The sequence below is a fragment of the Notamacropus eugenii genome, chromosome 2, assembly GCF_028372415.1.
Source record: "Notamacropus eugenii isolate mMacEug1 chromosome 2, mMacEug1.pri_v2, whole genome shotgun sequence".
Taxonomy (NCBI): Eukaryota; Metazoa; Chordata; class Mammalia; order Diprotodontia; family Macropodidae; genus Notamacropus; species Notamacropus eugenii.
This window is the reverse complement of record NC_092873.1, coordinates 227047791-227063206: the sequence shown is the minus strand read 5'-3', so window position 1 is coordinate 227063206 and position 15416 is coordinate 227047791. Positions and strand designations below refer to the sequence as shown.

Below are 15416 nucleotides of genomic sequence, written 5' to 3'. Positions count from 1 at the left end.
CTAAAATGCTGTACCTTACCTGATGTTGAGCTGACTGAAGTGCCAAAGCAGAGACCAGCTGAAGTCTTTCTGAGTTTCCTTGGAGTTACCTTGGAGCTAATCATGTTAAGTGTGAGGGAGAGGTGGTCTAGCCACAGGAAGTCTCCTTTTCTGAGCACAGGTAGGCTCAGTGGTTGGTGAATTAGTGTTTGCACTAGTGTCTTCCCTTTTCCCTTGTCTGTGCTGAGGCATGGCTGGGGTGCTGGCGTTGACAATGTTAAGCTCCACCCTGCTGTAGCTCAGGATCTCCTCCTGATTCAGTGAGGTGGGGCTATCTGGGACAGCTCCAGTTTTGCACTAGTCTCCTTCAACCACAGCAAACGGGACCCTCCCTTTGAGATTTTCCTAACCTCCCAGGCTAAGAGACAGTTTGCTCCTTTGGCTGACCTCACTGTTCCAGAATTTTTCCTGAGGAAATATTCTATGGGTTTTTCTAGCTCAACAAGTGAAGGGGTAGAGCATTTACAGATCACTCTGCCATTGTGACTGTGGGAAGTTCAAGTAGGTGACTTACAGACATTTATTCTGTGGGCTGATCATCTCAGTAGTGACTGCTGCAGTTACCTGGGGTTCTGTGGTTCTTTTTAGCTCAGTTCCACTGAACTGCAGTTCTGGGCTGATATGTCTGATATTCTGCAGGGCTGCTGCTGCTTAAGCTCACCCTGGGCTTCCTGCTTGGCTTTGCTATGGTGGGGTCTGCATTGGTACAGCCGGTATGCTGTGTGCTGTGTGCTGTGTGCTGTGCACTCCTCCAGCCCAGTACGACAGATCCTTCCCATCAACCTTCCAGTCTGTCCTGGGTTGGAAATCTGCCACAGTCTGCCTCCTATTGGATTCTGGCACTCTAAAATTTGCTCAGATTCTCTTTGTAGAGGTAACTGAAGGGGTTTGTCTTACAGTTTACATGAGTAGTTGCTCTCACTCTGCCATCTTGGTTCTGTCCCCAAAATTTCTCCAGAGTCTCTCAAGCTCCTAAAACAAAAATCTCACATAGCCTTCCAAAAATATCTACTACTATTTGTTTGGCTTCTTATCTCACCATTATTCTTTCTTTCTCTTAATTTAGCCACTTGCCCATGGACTCCAGGTATCTCCTGTGGATGCATTTATCTTTCATTTCCACTTTACCTTCAACTTAGATGTGATTCCCTAGGCAGATATTGGACAATGGCTTGAATTACATTTGTAGGAAATAAGAGCATTTATGGAAAGAGATCCATATTTTCTTTATTGCTTAGTTCTTCAGGGTTATTCTTAAAGATAAAACAAGGGATCTAAGAGTTTGTGGTAAACCCTGCTTCAAATCTCCTGTGAAACTCTTTTAACTCTCCCAAATGATTAGGACAATAGCTGAGAAACAGTTGTATTTAGATGTCTCCCCCTTTAAAAGATCATACGCAAATTTGGAATATTCCGTAAAGAGCTAGAGTGAAAATATATCAGGGTTTAGAAAGGAAGCTTCACCCACAGAAAATACTTTAATGAGCATTCTTTTTGAATTTTTTTTTATTTGGAACTTGCTCAACATGAATGAGCATGAACATATCCATAAATAACAAAGAGGAAAAGAGAATACTATTGTATGTGAAACCATGAATCTTATTGCATATAATTTTTTTTAAAAAATATATCTTCTATTCTTATTATGCTAGTTCCCAAAGTGTCTTTCTTGTATGTGTTGGACTCTGAATTTATTTCTAAGATGTTCTATTTTCTTTAAATGCTTAATTGACTTTTTTTTTCCTTCCTGGTCCTGGCATTACTATCTCTAAATGCGCCCCTCTCTTTTCTCCCTAAAGAAAAAAGAACTCCCTCTTACAAGTTAACATAATAAAGCAAAATAAATCCAAATACTGATGACATCCAAAAAAGTATACTTCATTCTGCATCTCTTCTCCTTTACCTCTGTACCAAGAATTGGGAAGCATATTTCATCATCATTGGTGCTTAGTTGTCATAACTGGTCAGCCATTCACCAACTGATGGACACCTGCCTTCATTTTCAGTTCTTTGCCCATTTAAGTATTCCATTGTGAATTTTTGTATATGTATATATATGTATGTATATATGACTGTGTGTATGTGTGCACTTTTCTTTTCTATATTTTTGGGTATATATGTCTAGCAATGGCATCACTGGATCAAAGGTTTTGCACAGTTCAGTGATTTAAGGAATAGAATTATTAAGTGCTTTATAGAGTATCTTGACCAATTCAAACCTCTACCAACAGCACATTAGTATATCTGTGTTACCATATCCCCTCCTCTACAACAGTTGTCATTTTCCTTTTTGGGGAGTCATCTTTGTCAATTCAGTGGGAGTGAAATATAACAAAACAGTTGTTTTCATTTCCTTATTATTATTGCTTTGGGGCATTTTAAATAGGTGTTATCTTCCATTTCTTCTTTTGAGAATTGACCATTCATATCTTTTGACTGTATACTGGAAAGACTACTTTTTGATCTTATATGTTTGAAGGTATTCCTTAAATAGTGAGGTAGTTTGATTTGGAGGTTAGTAAGGTGGCTTCAGTGCTAGAAAGACCTGTGTTCAACTCTCTCTTTTAACGAATAGGGGCTCCTTGAAGAGAACTGTTTCCATTTTGTCTTCATGTCTCCAGTGTCTAGCATAGGTTCTAATATTTAATAAGTACTAAATGAATAATACTTATTTGATTGATCTTCACTGTGCTTATACTATTATCCATTTGTATCAGTAAGCACCATGACATATACAGGGGATTCTGCTATTACAGATTCTTTGATTTGCTTCTCTAAAAGGAAAGGTAACTTTTGAGGGGTTAACAATTTCCTTTAATCAAGCACATATATCATTCACTTAGTTCAGAAAATCAACAGACAGCACTTCAGAACTCTCTGACATAAGCAAGACATATATCACAAATCAACAGACAGGTTCAACTGTCTGACCATAGTTGCCAGAGAGGGAAGTACCAACATCTGGGTTTTCAAAGTTTGGGGGCTCCTTAGCAGCTTCCCAGAGTCTCATCTGGCATATGAAACTTCTTCCAAAAACTAAGTCCCAAAGTAATACCTTAAGTCAGAGTATTTATACCTCTTTTAGAGTCAGAAGGCATACCAACTCTTGAGAACCAGTGCCTCATTAGCAAAAGGTGTGGGCCTTCCTATAAATCTTCCGTAATCAAACTTCCTTTAATGGGTAGACCTATTAATGGGTGGGGAAGATCTTCAATCACATTAACAACACAAATACATATGCTATTTCTAACAACTCTTGGTTGATAAAGACAAGATTCAATCAGAGTTACTCGATTGTCTAAAACAAAACATAACAAAAGATTCCACCTTTTCTTGCCCTTACATCATTCTAGATGCCTCTGGAGGAGAAGAGTGTCTGGTGACCTGCACAGCCCTTCCTCACTAAAAACAAAGTCAAGTGCAAGTCATATCATCATTTCTCTGATGGCATGATCTTCTGTGGCAATAAAGGATGAACACAGTCCTGTGAGTAGATGCAGCTGGCTGAACGGGGACCCAGCTAGCTGGGTAACTCAATTTCTCCTCTCCTGTCTGCCTCCCCCTCCCCTTCCTTCTCCTCTCCAAAGGAAGGTAAATTTGGATGACCAAAAGATGTGCAGTTGACTTGGGTTTTACTGCTTCCTTTTCTTTCCTTTTCCCTTTCCCTTTCATTTTTCTTCCTGTCCCAAAACTTTAAATCTACTGCATTCTGAAACTGGGACTCTAATGGGCCCCTGCCTAAGGGCTCCTCTGGACCTCCTAGCTTTACAGTGATTATCAATATTATCTACTACTGTTTCCCAGCCAGTCTGATGTCATTCTTTTTATTGACCTCAGCAAAGGGGCTATGCCCTGGATACTTCTTAAACAGGCCTGTTCAATGAATGGGCGTTGCTTCACCTAAGTGAGTACCTGCAAAAACCTTGGCCTCAAGGGCACAAGGTCTCCCAGTGCATCCTGAGTCATCTCCAGTCATCCTGATGAATATCTGATCACTGGATTCAGATGGCTCTGGAAGAGAAGTGAGGCTGGTGACCTGCACAGCCCTCCCTCACTCAAAACAAAGTCAAGTGCAAGTCATGTCATCATTTTTCTGCTGGCATGGTCTTCTTTGGCAACAAAGGACAAACACAACACCATTCTATCTCATTTGAGTCTACAAGTTTTTGCTCTCTACCTGAAAAGCCTTCAAGAACACAATCATTTCTGTATCACAATGAAGTAACAGAAATGAATGGATAAGTAGTACATATGTGATTTGTAAATACATAACTATATTTTAAAGGTAATTATAATGAACAACATGTGACAATGTTATTCAAAGAAGATGAATATGAAAATGATTGTCTTTAAGTGGCTTAGACTTCATTTTAAGCTCAGATATATCACTCTTCTTAGGAACTGAAAAATAAAATTACATCTGAAAGCTGAAAGATGGTTCAGAGATCATGTAAGTCATTTTGTGGGTAAATAAACTGGGGCCCATAGAGATTGGCTTGCTCAAGTTCATACATTCTCGAAAGTAAGCACTGTGCACAGATCCAGGTTATGTAAATTATAAATTTCTTTCTTAGGCATCCATAGTGATCTATACACAAACACATGCAAAGAATCACGATCTAATTGCAGGTTGGGAAGGCATCCAGCACATTGTAATAGTGCCACAGCCATTGTAAGAAACATTTCCAGAATTTCTTTTTATCCTCATCCAGATTCTAATGCTAGCCTTAATGTTCTGCATTAAATAATTGATTATCAACCTGTGCAGGTGTGATTAGGAACAGTGACACATAAGGAATGGGGGACATGCCCTGCTCAAGGACGTCATTATTATTTGCCTTTCAAATATTGTTCATTTGAGTTAATCAGTGCAACTGATTCTTACCTTTGGAAACCTTAGCAGGGTTACTTAGCCAGCAACTGCAAGCAAAGTGGCATTATTCAAAATTTCAGTCCTTTTATGACTACAATACACTGTCAGGTCAAATTCAGTGCAGCAATAATCACAGATGACCTTATTGAAAAATTGAATTTAAATTCAAGGTGGTATATGTATATGGGGTGGGGATGGAGAGGATTGTGGCAGGGAGAGGAGGACGGAGGTGGGGGTACGAGACAGCAATTCTAGGGTGGAAAAGAATAAAGTATAGTGTAATTGTAGTGTGTTGTTCTAGGTAAATTGAAACAGAAGTCCAGGAATTGCTGAGAGTGATGGAAATAATGCTAATTTAAGAAGACTCCCACCAAACCACAGCGAAACAGAGCAAATCTTAGGATCCAAATATGGGCCTTAAATATGAAGTCACAAAACAGTATTATTTAATGGACAAGAATAGTAGCATTTAAAGAGGGAGGCTGTCTGGTACAGCTGAGGAAAAAATGCTCAACTTGGAGTCAGAAGACATTAGTTCTAATCCTAGTTCTGCTGGACAAATCATTTAATCTGCCTGATTTTAATTTCCTCATTTATAAAATGAAGGAAAGGACTGGATTCATGAACTTTAAATCTGTGATCTAGCTCAAAATCTATGATCCTATGAAGTGTCACCTTTCAAAGCTAGTATTTCACTCAATTTGTCAATTTCCTAAGCCTTGAATGTGGTCTCTCTAAAACATAGGGACTCACGGAAGGGCAACCCAAAAAGCTGCCAATTTAGCAGGGTATACAATCAAATAATATTTTTTATTCAAAATATTTCATCCTGTCTTTGGAAAAATATAGCATTTTAGCATCAGTATTACTGGCCCTTCTCATTTCTGCTCTAGGGCAGATTTCTGCATTATCTCAATTATGTTGAATGGGTTGGCAAGGATAGTATTCTATTTAACCACCATTATAAACTGAAACCATAGGACTCTGTGTAGCCAAATGCATCTTTCCATTGATTTTGCTCAGAGTTCTGAGTCATCTAGGAATAGTGTCACCGATGGGATGTATGGGTGTGTGTGTATGTGTGTGTATGTATAATTATGTGTGTATAATAAATATTTATTGAATTACTTTTCATGTATTTGTAAAACATTCATTCATTCAAGCTCTTATTAAATGTATTTTTATCTTTATATAATATAATCCCTTACAGACAAATTATTCTGCTAATGGTGTTATAAATTCGTATAAGTGCAAATAGAGACAGAACAGTTTTGCCTCACTAAGTAACTACTCAGATGAGCACCTGTGGTTACCTTTGGTTGATTTGTTTTTATTTACTTCTCTAGTTCTTTGCCTCAGAGATTTTGCATTGCTTTTCCTCATACTGAGTACACTATTTTTGAATTGTTACATTTAACCTGTATGATCCTCAGCAGCCTAAGTCATATTGTTTCAAGTTATACTTCACTGTTCTCCTACAAAGGTCTGCTTGATTGTTTGGGTTTGTTGTGGTTGTTTTCTCTGGGGGTTGGTTGTTGTTATTGTTGCTTTCCTCTGTGTTTTTTGGGGTTGTTCCTATTTAGATATAGAACAATTGTTTGTCCATCTACTCCCCCTCATTCATCAGCCTCACTTATTTCAGTGGCAATGGAGCTGTAGTAGCTTTAGACTTGTGCCTTTGCCAGTTCTTAAATTACTGGTGATCAAATCTTATCAACTGATGTGACCTGTGTGTTGTTAATGTTACTTATGAAATTGATCCAGAAAGTGGAAGGTGATCTCTGTAACAGGATCATGGCTTCTCATTTATATTGTCCTTTGGAAAGTTCCATACTACTGGGAATCTTTATTTGGTTCTCTATTTTGAACTTGTGTGGCCTTGTGGCCTCAAACTCAGATTTTATAGTTACTAAGTTTTCTCAGTGTTAATCTATTCATACTACTACTACTACTACTGCTACTACTACTACTATGGCTACTACTACTACTACTACCACCACCACTACTACTGCTGCTGCTACTGCTACTACTACAACCTAAATCTAGGTTTCTTTACATGATGTTTTGTTAATTAATTTACCCATTCATCTTAATCAGACTTCTGAAGCCTTCCCTTATCTATTCCTGCCTGTTTTCCTTAATGAATGAATCTCTCATGACACTTTGTTATGCAACTGTCTAATGCAGTTATTATGAAATGTATATTTTACCTTGCATTTATCCTCTAAATAGACTGATTATTTGACTTATATCATCTCCTTCAAGAAGGAAGGAAATATGCATTTATTATTTTTTCTAATTTTTTGATTCTCAAAACAACCCTACTTGGATTTTCCCCATTTGGCAGTTGAGGAACTGAGGAAACAGAGGTATATTGCTCAGAGCAGGGGTGGGGAAGCTTGGCTTTTTTTAGACCAATCCTAAGTGCTCCATAGCACCAGTTTCTGCCTCTTTCATGGCCATAGCAATATTTTTCACATCCCCCTATTCTGCTGGGGGAAGGCTTCATATGCCTGGGGGTAGACATCCCCCTAACTCACTGATGGGTTTGACAGCTGTCAGTTACCCTCAACCTGGTTTAGCCTGTCCAACGAGATGATTTACCAGAATGTGGCCACTGTACATTCTGTAGTCTCTTGGAGCCATAAGTGAGAGTTGGGTGATGGGTAGATACCAAAGGAAGATAAATAGCCCTGAAAAGGACTCAGCAAACCCTCAAACCAGAGGTCTAGTCCTTCATGAATGCCTATATACCCCTTGTACATAGTACACCTGTAATATATATTCATTGAATTAATTTTCATGTATTTGTAAAATATTCATCCATTCAAGCTCTTAATAAAGGTTTAGTGAAAGAAAGAACAAATGTTCTAAATGAATCAGGAGAAAGGAATACATAATATGCTTTGGAGAACTGCTTCTCCCACCTGCCACTCAGAGTGCTATACCCTTAGGGCCAAACAATATAATTCCAGGGTCTCCAATCTCTTTCCTTCACAAGGGAAGAAACTAAGTTATTCTAAGAAATTTTAGCTCTGTAAGAATATCTGGAAGAAAGGATTCATTAGTATTTCAATTTAATGTTGGGCCACCCACCCACCTCTAATTTCCATAGGTATCCTTGGAATATGATGACCCCAGATTCAGTGTACTCTGAACTCCTAAAACTACAACTCAATGAACCCACATTGATTTATCTTTCAATATAAAGTGGAAACAACTACCTTAGAGCAAATTAATTTAGTGAAGTACTAAAATCAGAGGATTTCCACTAGGATATTCCCCTAAAACAAAGAGTACATTCCCTCATACACACACACACACACACACACACACACACACACACACACACACATATATGTATATGTATCATACTTACTTTTCAAATACATAAGGTATCCTAAAAGTCACAGAGCAGCATTAAATTATCAAGGCTTAATGATGCACTGTGACTTTTGGAATACCCTATAGTTTACTTCAGTGTCTGTGTACATATTTTTCTCCAATTAACTACTTCAGAGGAAAGGAATGTTTGATTTCTGTCTATATTCTCAGGTCCTACCATAGTGTCTGGTCCTCAGTAAATGCTTGTGAAATTGGGTACTGTGATAAATTTGGAGACAAAAGACCCAAGTTTAAATCCCAGCTCTGCTACTTACAACCTGTGTGGCCTTGGATGCATTATTTAATTTCATTGGGTCTCTGTAGCCTCATCTATATAATAACAATGGACAAGATCACTTCCACAGTAGCTAGGTGGCATAGTGGATGGAGCACCAGGCCTGGAGTCAGGAATGCACTTACTAGCTATATGACCCTGGTCGAGTCACTTAACCTGTTGACCTCAATTTCCTCATCTGTAAGATAGGCTGGAGAAGGAAATGGCAAAGCACTCCAGGATCTTTGCCAAGAAAACCCCAAATGGAGGTCACAAAGGGTCACACACCACTGAACAAAATCAGTAACAACAGATGACCTCTAAGGTACATTCTAGCTATAAAATCTGCAATATTGTGAATTGAATACATGAGAAGCCATCTTTGCATACACAATTTGTGACACCAAAGTATATACTCTTAGGAGATGGTGCAAATTGAGCTCTTTTGGAAACTCCCCACCTTATGGGACAACTCTTATTCTTAGGTTATATAGCAAAATTTGACACTGTGTACATGTCCACTGCAAGATTGCTCGGTGTGTACAGCACCATTAATAGCTCCTGCAAAGATTCATCATAACTTTTAATTTTTAAATATCATTACAACACATCATCAGTCCTTGAATCTTCTGACCCAGTTAAATCAATAACTAATTAAAGCTAAGCAGTCACTAAATGATCAAATGATCCATAGACATGACTGTATATAATCACTTCCTTGGTTTTGCTCATACTAGAAATAAATTGAACGCATGCCAAAATTAAGTTTGTGGGACTAGCAGTCAAAGGACCAGAGTTCAAATTCCACCTCTTCCATTTGCTCCATGTATGACTTTAGGTAAATTTCTTAATCCCCTTAAGCCTCAGTTTCTTCATCTGAAAAAGAAAGGGTTGGACTCGATAGCCTCTGAGATTATTTTCAGCTAGAAATCCATGATTCTTTGAATAGTCAGCAGGGCATATATTTTAATGCCGCTGGTTCTTGTTTTCTGCCTGACCATTTGCTTCTGGTATGTTCTTGAATTTGGATAAAAGTTATTGGGACAGTATTCCCACATAGATCCACCATCCTTCTTCCTTGACCCAGAAACTTCCTCTTATGTTTGGCCCCAAGGGGAATAAACTCATCCTACTGTTATGTCAACTGTGAAAGAAGCCATATTACAGAATGAAAAATGAAAGGTGGGAGTGGGGGACAGGGTGGGAGAGAAATAACTCATTGATCTCAGGTTTTACATTCCTGTTAGTAGCTCATCTTATTGCATTCACTTGCTTAAAACCAAGAGAACATTGCAGAACAATCAGGTCAAATGTTCCAAAGAAGTCAAGAAGAATTAAGATTGAGATTAATAATAATTGAGATTAATATAGATTATTGGCAACTCTGGAAAAGGCAATTTCAGTGGAATGATGTGGTAAGAAATGAGAGGAGTGACCCTGGGTTGCTCCCACAGTGGCACCAGAGGCTGAAGCTCTTGAACCCCAGGCCCAGAGAAAGGTACCCACTGGAATAGGTCCAGAGAAGGATAAGTCATCCATGGCAGTGGCTTCTTCCCCAGTGAGAATCATGGCCCTTGTGGTCCCTTTCCTTCATTTCCCCCTTTCCCCATGGAATTCTCAAGCCCTCATGGACCCTAGACCCCTGACTAGCACTGGGCAGAGAAAGCATGCAGGTGCCCAATGGCTTCCAGAACTTTAGGACTGAGAGTGAGGATGAAACAGGCTGGAACCTGATCTTGAGCAAAGATGGCCTGAGAGTGTGGATGATAGTTGAGGAGCTAGACAGGCCCTTTCACAAGATCAGGTGCCAGGTGAAGTCCCAAGATGTACCAGTTAATACTGTCCATGTAGTGTTACATGACATCAAATACTATAAGAAGTGGGACAGCAATATGACTGAGAGTTTTGATATGACTTGTCTGACTATGAATGTTAATGTGGGCTGCTATTTCTGGAGATGTCCAAAACCCCTGAAGAACCTTCATGTCATCACATTCCATTCCTAGTTACCCATGGGAGCCATTTACAATATCACGATCTACACAGTCAAGCACTCAAAATACCCACTCCAAAAAGATTTTCTAATAACTGTGTGTATCCAGAAGGGGCTTCCTCATGCAAAACATAGGCCCCAAGCACTATGTCATCACCTACCTGGCCCAGGTAGACTGCAAGCACTCATTCCCAAGTGGATAATAAATAATTCATCTGTTCTTGGCTCCCAAGGTGATGAAGATATTTGAGACATGCATTAAGTATCCAGAATGGAAACAAAAGCATTGGCATCATTTCAAGCCATAGATGTTCCCAGGACTGAGTCCCCTGCCCAGTGTGACCTTGCCAAAGCTGTTTGTTCAGCATGGAGAACATCAATGAAAGCACAGCGATTGAGAATTGGGATGAGTGGGGCTGTGGGAATAAAAGCGATGATGACAACTCCTCTCTTAACTGAGGGACCCCTCAGAATTCTTGGGAACCCCATGTCAGTCACTCCCTGACAGCTAGAGAGTAGAGGAGGAGAGGGCTGGGACCTGGACCATGCTACTCTATACCCTCCTCCCCCCAGGGAAGCTGGTGAACTGTCCCCTTGCCTTGGGGATGATGATAACCTCTGGGAGTACCTAATTCCTCCAACTCAAGCTGGTCTCCTTCTCCCATGGCAGGGGTGAGAAATAGGGTGGGTAGGAGGGCAGATTTATAGCCCCCAATAAATCTATATAATAGCCAAAAAAAGAAAATAATGGACATGGCAGAGGGTTTAAAAGAAAATGAGTTAGAAAAAAAGAACAAAGTTCATTCAGAAGAATAAAAGAATAAAAGGTCAGGAACTTCAAAGAAAAAAATGTCAAGGAAGAAAAATCAGTACTATCAAACCTTGAACCGTATTATAGGTGAGAGCATGGCTGAAATGTGAAATGGATAATTTTGATTATTTTAAATTAAAATTTTCTTGTGTAAATAAAATCTATACATCCAAGAATGGAAGGAATGTGGAAAATTGGGGGAAAACTTTCATAGATGATCTCTCTGATACAATGGAATTAGGCTGAAATATTGCTGTGGTGTAGGAAATGGTAAGCTAGTTGATTTGCAAAAACAGAGAAAGATTTGGATTTATGAAATAAGATGCTAATGGGAGAAGAGTCAAGATGGAGTAGGAGGACCAACTTGTAGAAGCTCCCCACCGTAGCCCATAAAATATGTGCAAAAAATGGTCCTAAACAAATTCTAGAGCAGCAGAAGCCACACACACACACAAAAGACAGAGTAAAAGAGATTTCCAGTCCAAGGCAGCCTGAAAGGCAAACAGGAAAGGTCTATCACAAGAGTCTCAGAGTAGAACACAGCCTGGTCTTGGCCACACAGCAGAGATAGGACTAAAGCAGGCCTAGGGCACATGGAATCCCTGGCAGCAGCTGTAGTTCCCTGATCCCTCAACCCACAAATGCCAAAGGCAGCTTCAAAGGTGAGGGAGAAAGTTCTTTCACCTGCTTGAGAAGAGAACTGTGGTCTGACTCCAGAGACCCCAAGGTGGCAGCAGTCACTCAGCACAGCAACCATTTTAGGAGCCCTCAGCCTAAAGCCCCTGGGGGAATCACATAGCAGATGTGGATCTCAGCCCTGAGTGGTGGCCCTGGGGTGAGAATGAGTGCTGGTGGAGCTGGAGGAGGTTCTGAAAGGGAAACCTACGATCAGATCTTGGGCAGAAAAAGTGCTTGTGTTTGCTCCCAGAACAGAGTGCAGGCCAGGAGAGGAGTAAACTCCTCTCCTTTGATTGTGCCACCTTGGAGGAACTGAGAACTTACAGGTCCCCAGATTATACCCTCTTCTCAACAAAGGACTTAAAAGTTGAGTAACTGGCTGGGAAAATGTCCAATAAAGGGGAAAAAAAATAAGACTATAGAATGCTATGTTCTTGGTGAATGGGTATTTTCTTCCATCCTTTCTGATGAGGAAAAACAATGCATAGCATAATAGGAAGACCTAATAGGCAAGGCTTCTGCATCCAAAACCTTCACAATAAATATGCAACGATCTCAGGCCATGGAAGAACTCAAAAAGGATTTTGAAAATGAAGTAAGAGAGGTGGAGGAAATATTGGGAAGAGAAATGAGAGTGATGCAAGAAAACCATGAAAAGTGAGTCAACAGCTTGCTAAAGGAGACTCAAAAAATACTGAAGAAAATAACACCTTGAAAAATAGGCTAACTCATTTGGCAAAAGAGGTTCAAAAAGCCAATGATGAGAAGAATGCTTTAAAAAGCAAAATCAGCAAAATCAGAAAAGAAGATTCAAAAGCTCACTGAAGAAAATAGTTCTTTAAAAATGAGAATGGAACAGATGGAGACTAATGACTTTATGAGAAACCAAGAAATCACAAAGCAAAACCAAAAGAATGAGAAAATGGAAGATAATGTGAAATATCTCATTGGAAAAACAACTGACCTGGAAAATAGATCCAAGAGAGATAGTTTAAAAATTATGGGACTACTTGAAAGCCATGACCAAAAGAAGAGCCTAGGCATCATCTTTCATGAAATTATTAAGGAAAACTGCTCTGATATTCTAGAACCAGAGGGTAAAATAAATATTGAAAGAACCTACCAATCACCTCCTGAAAGAGATCCAAAAAGAGAAACTCTTAGGAATATTGTAGCCAAATCCCAGAGTTCCCAGGTCAAGGAGAAAATATTGCAAGCAGCTAGAAAGAAACAATTCAGGTACCGTGGAAATAAAATCAGGATAACACAAGACCAAGCAGCTTGTACATTAAGGGATTGAAAGGCTTGGAAGATGATATTCCAGAAGTCAAAGGAACTGGGATTAAAACCAAGAATCACCTACCAACAAAACTGAATAAAATATTTCAGAGGAAAAAATGCTCATTCAAAGAAATAGAGGACTTTCAGGCATTCTTGATGAGAAGACCAGAGCTGAATAGAAAATTTGACTTTCAAACACAAGAATAAAGAGAAGCATGAAAAGGTAAACAGGAAAGAGAAATCATGAGACTTACTAAAGTTGAGCTGTTTTCATTCCTATGTGGAAAGATAATATTTGTAACTGTTGAAACTTTTCCCAGTATTTGAGTAGGTGGAGGGATTATACACACATGTATAGATAGAGAGCACAAGGTGAGTTAAATAGGAAAGTATGATATCTAAAAAAATAAAATTAAGAGGTGAGAGAAGAATATGTTTGGAGGACAAAGGGATAACTGTAATGGGGCAAATTATGTCTCATAAAAGAGGCAAAGAAAGCTTTTTCATTGGAGGGTAAAAGGGGAGAGATGAGAAGGAAAAAGTGATGCTTACCCTCAAGCACATTTGGTTTAAGCAGGGAATACCATGCACACTCACTTTGATATGGAAATCTATTTTACACTACAGGAAAGTAGGGGAGAAGGGGATAAGTGAAGTGGGAGATAATAGAAGGGAGGGCAAATGGGATAAGGAAATAATTAGAAGTAAATACGTTTCAGGACAGACAAGGTCAAAAGAGAGAATAGAATAAATGGGGGGCAGAATAGGATGGAGGGAAATATAGTTAGTCTTATACAACCTGACTATTATGGAAGTCTTTTGCAAAGCTATACATATATAGCCTGCATTGAATTGCTTGCCTTCTCAGTGGGGATGGGTGTAGAGGGAGGAAGGGAGAAAAGCTGGAACCCAAAGTTTTAGGAACAAATGTTGAGAATTGTTTTTGCGCACAACTTGGGAAATAAGAAATACTGGTAATGGGGTATAGAAACCTATCTTGCCCTACAAGAAAAGAGAAAAGATGGGGATAAGGGAAGGGAGGTGTGTGATAGAAGGGAGGGGAGATTTGGAGAAGGGGTAATCAGAATTCATGGCATTTTAGGGTGGGGGGAGAGGAGAGATGGGGAGAAAATTTGGAACTCAAAATTTTGTGGAAATGAATGTTGAAAACTAAAATAAATAAACAAACAAAAAAATTTTAGAAAGAAGATGCTATCTACCTTCAGAAAAACAGATATCAAGTAGAAATGAGCATTGTTTGGTCTTACACACATGTGAATGAGTATATATATGTGAGCATATGTATATATATATATATATATATATTTATATACACACATATGTGTGTATGTGTATGTTTTATGTGTGTGTGTGCATGTATGCATATGTCTATATTTCCATGCTTAATTCTAGCCTTCCTGGGGTGGGGGGGGGGATAGGAAAAAACAAATTAAAAAGTACATAGCAGAAAACAGAAGATCTGCAAGGAGGCAAAGAAAGCCGCACATATTTGGAAACAATGGTTAGTATTAATTATACAGACATTCTTGAAATCCTTATACTGAATCTTTTCATGTTCTGCTCTGTACATGGTAAAATTTTATAGTTTTCTTATTTTGTTCTTAAGTTTAAAATAAATTTTAAAACTTAGAAAAGAAAGGAAAAGAAGCACCTAGTATACATATCCTTCTCCAAGAGTTTAGCTATGAAGTGAAAGGGAGCTACAGGATAATCATTGGTACAGATAGTCAAAAGGATAGTTGTTTTTGTTTCTTTGTTTTGGGTTTGTTTTGGCTTTTTGTTTGTTCATTTTAGGATGAAAGAAATGTGGAATAGGTAGAGCTCCATTTGGGTCTTGAAAAAAGATTTGATTATATCTAGTGAAAAATAGGTAGCCTGCATGGAAGGAATGGCATAAACCAAAGCTTCCATCTCTGATAGTCTGGATGATCAGCCATTTTTTATCTGACCTTGACAAGCATTTGATCTTAGAAACTTGTTGCTTCTTCCTTGTCTACTTATACATTATAGCTATTTTTTGTTTGTTATTATTGGTATTATTTTCCATTCATTTTGATTCCGG

At 38.9% G+C, this 15416-nt stretch overlaps 1 long non-coding RNA gene and 1 pseudogene across 1 annotated transcript in view; one reads left to right on the top strand and one right to left on the bottom strand.

Annotated features, from left to right (window-relative positions):
• Window positions 1-15416, bottom strand: part of LOC140523837 (uncharacterized) — a 51345-nt gene that overhangs the window by 11439 nt on the left and 24490 nt on the right. The window lies entirely within an intron of this gene.
• LOC140523836 (START domain-containing protein 10 pseudogene) lies at window positions 10179-11022 on the top strand (annotated as a pseudogene).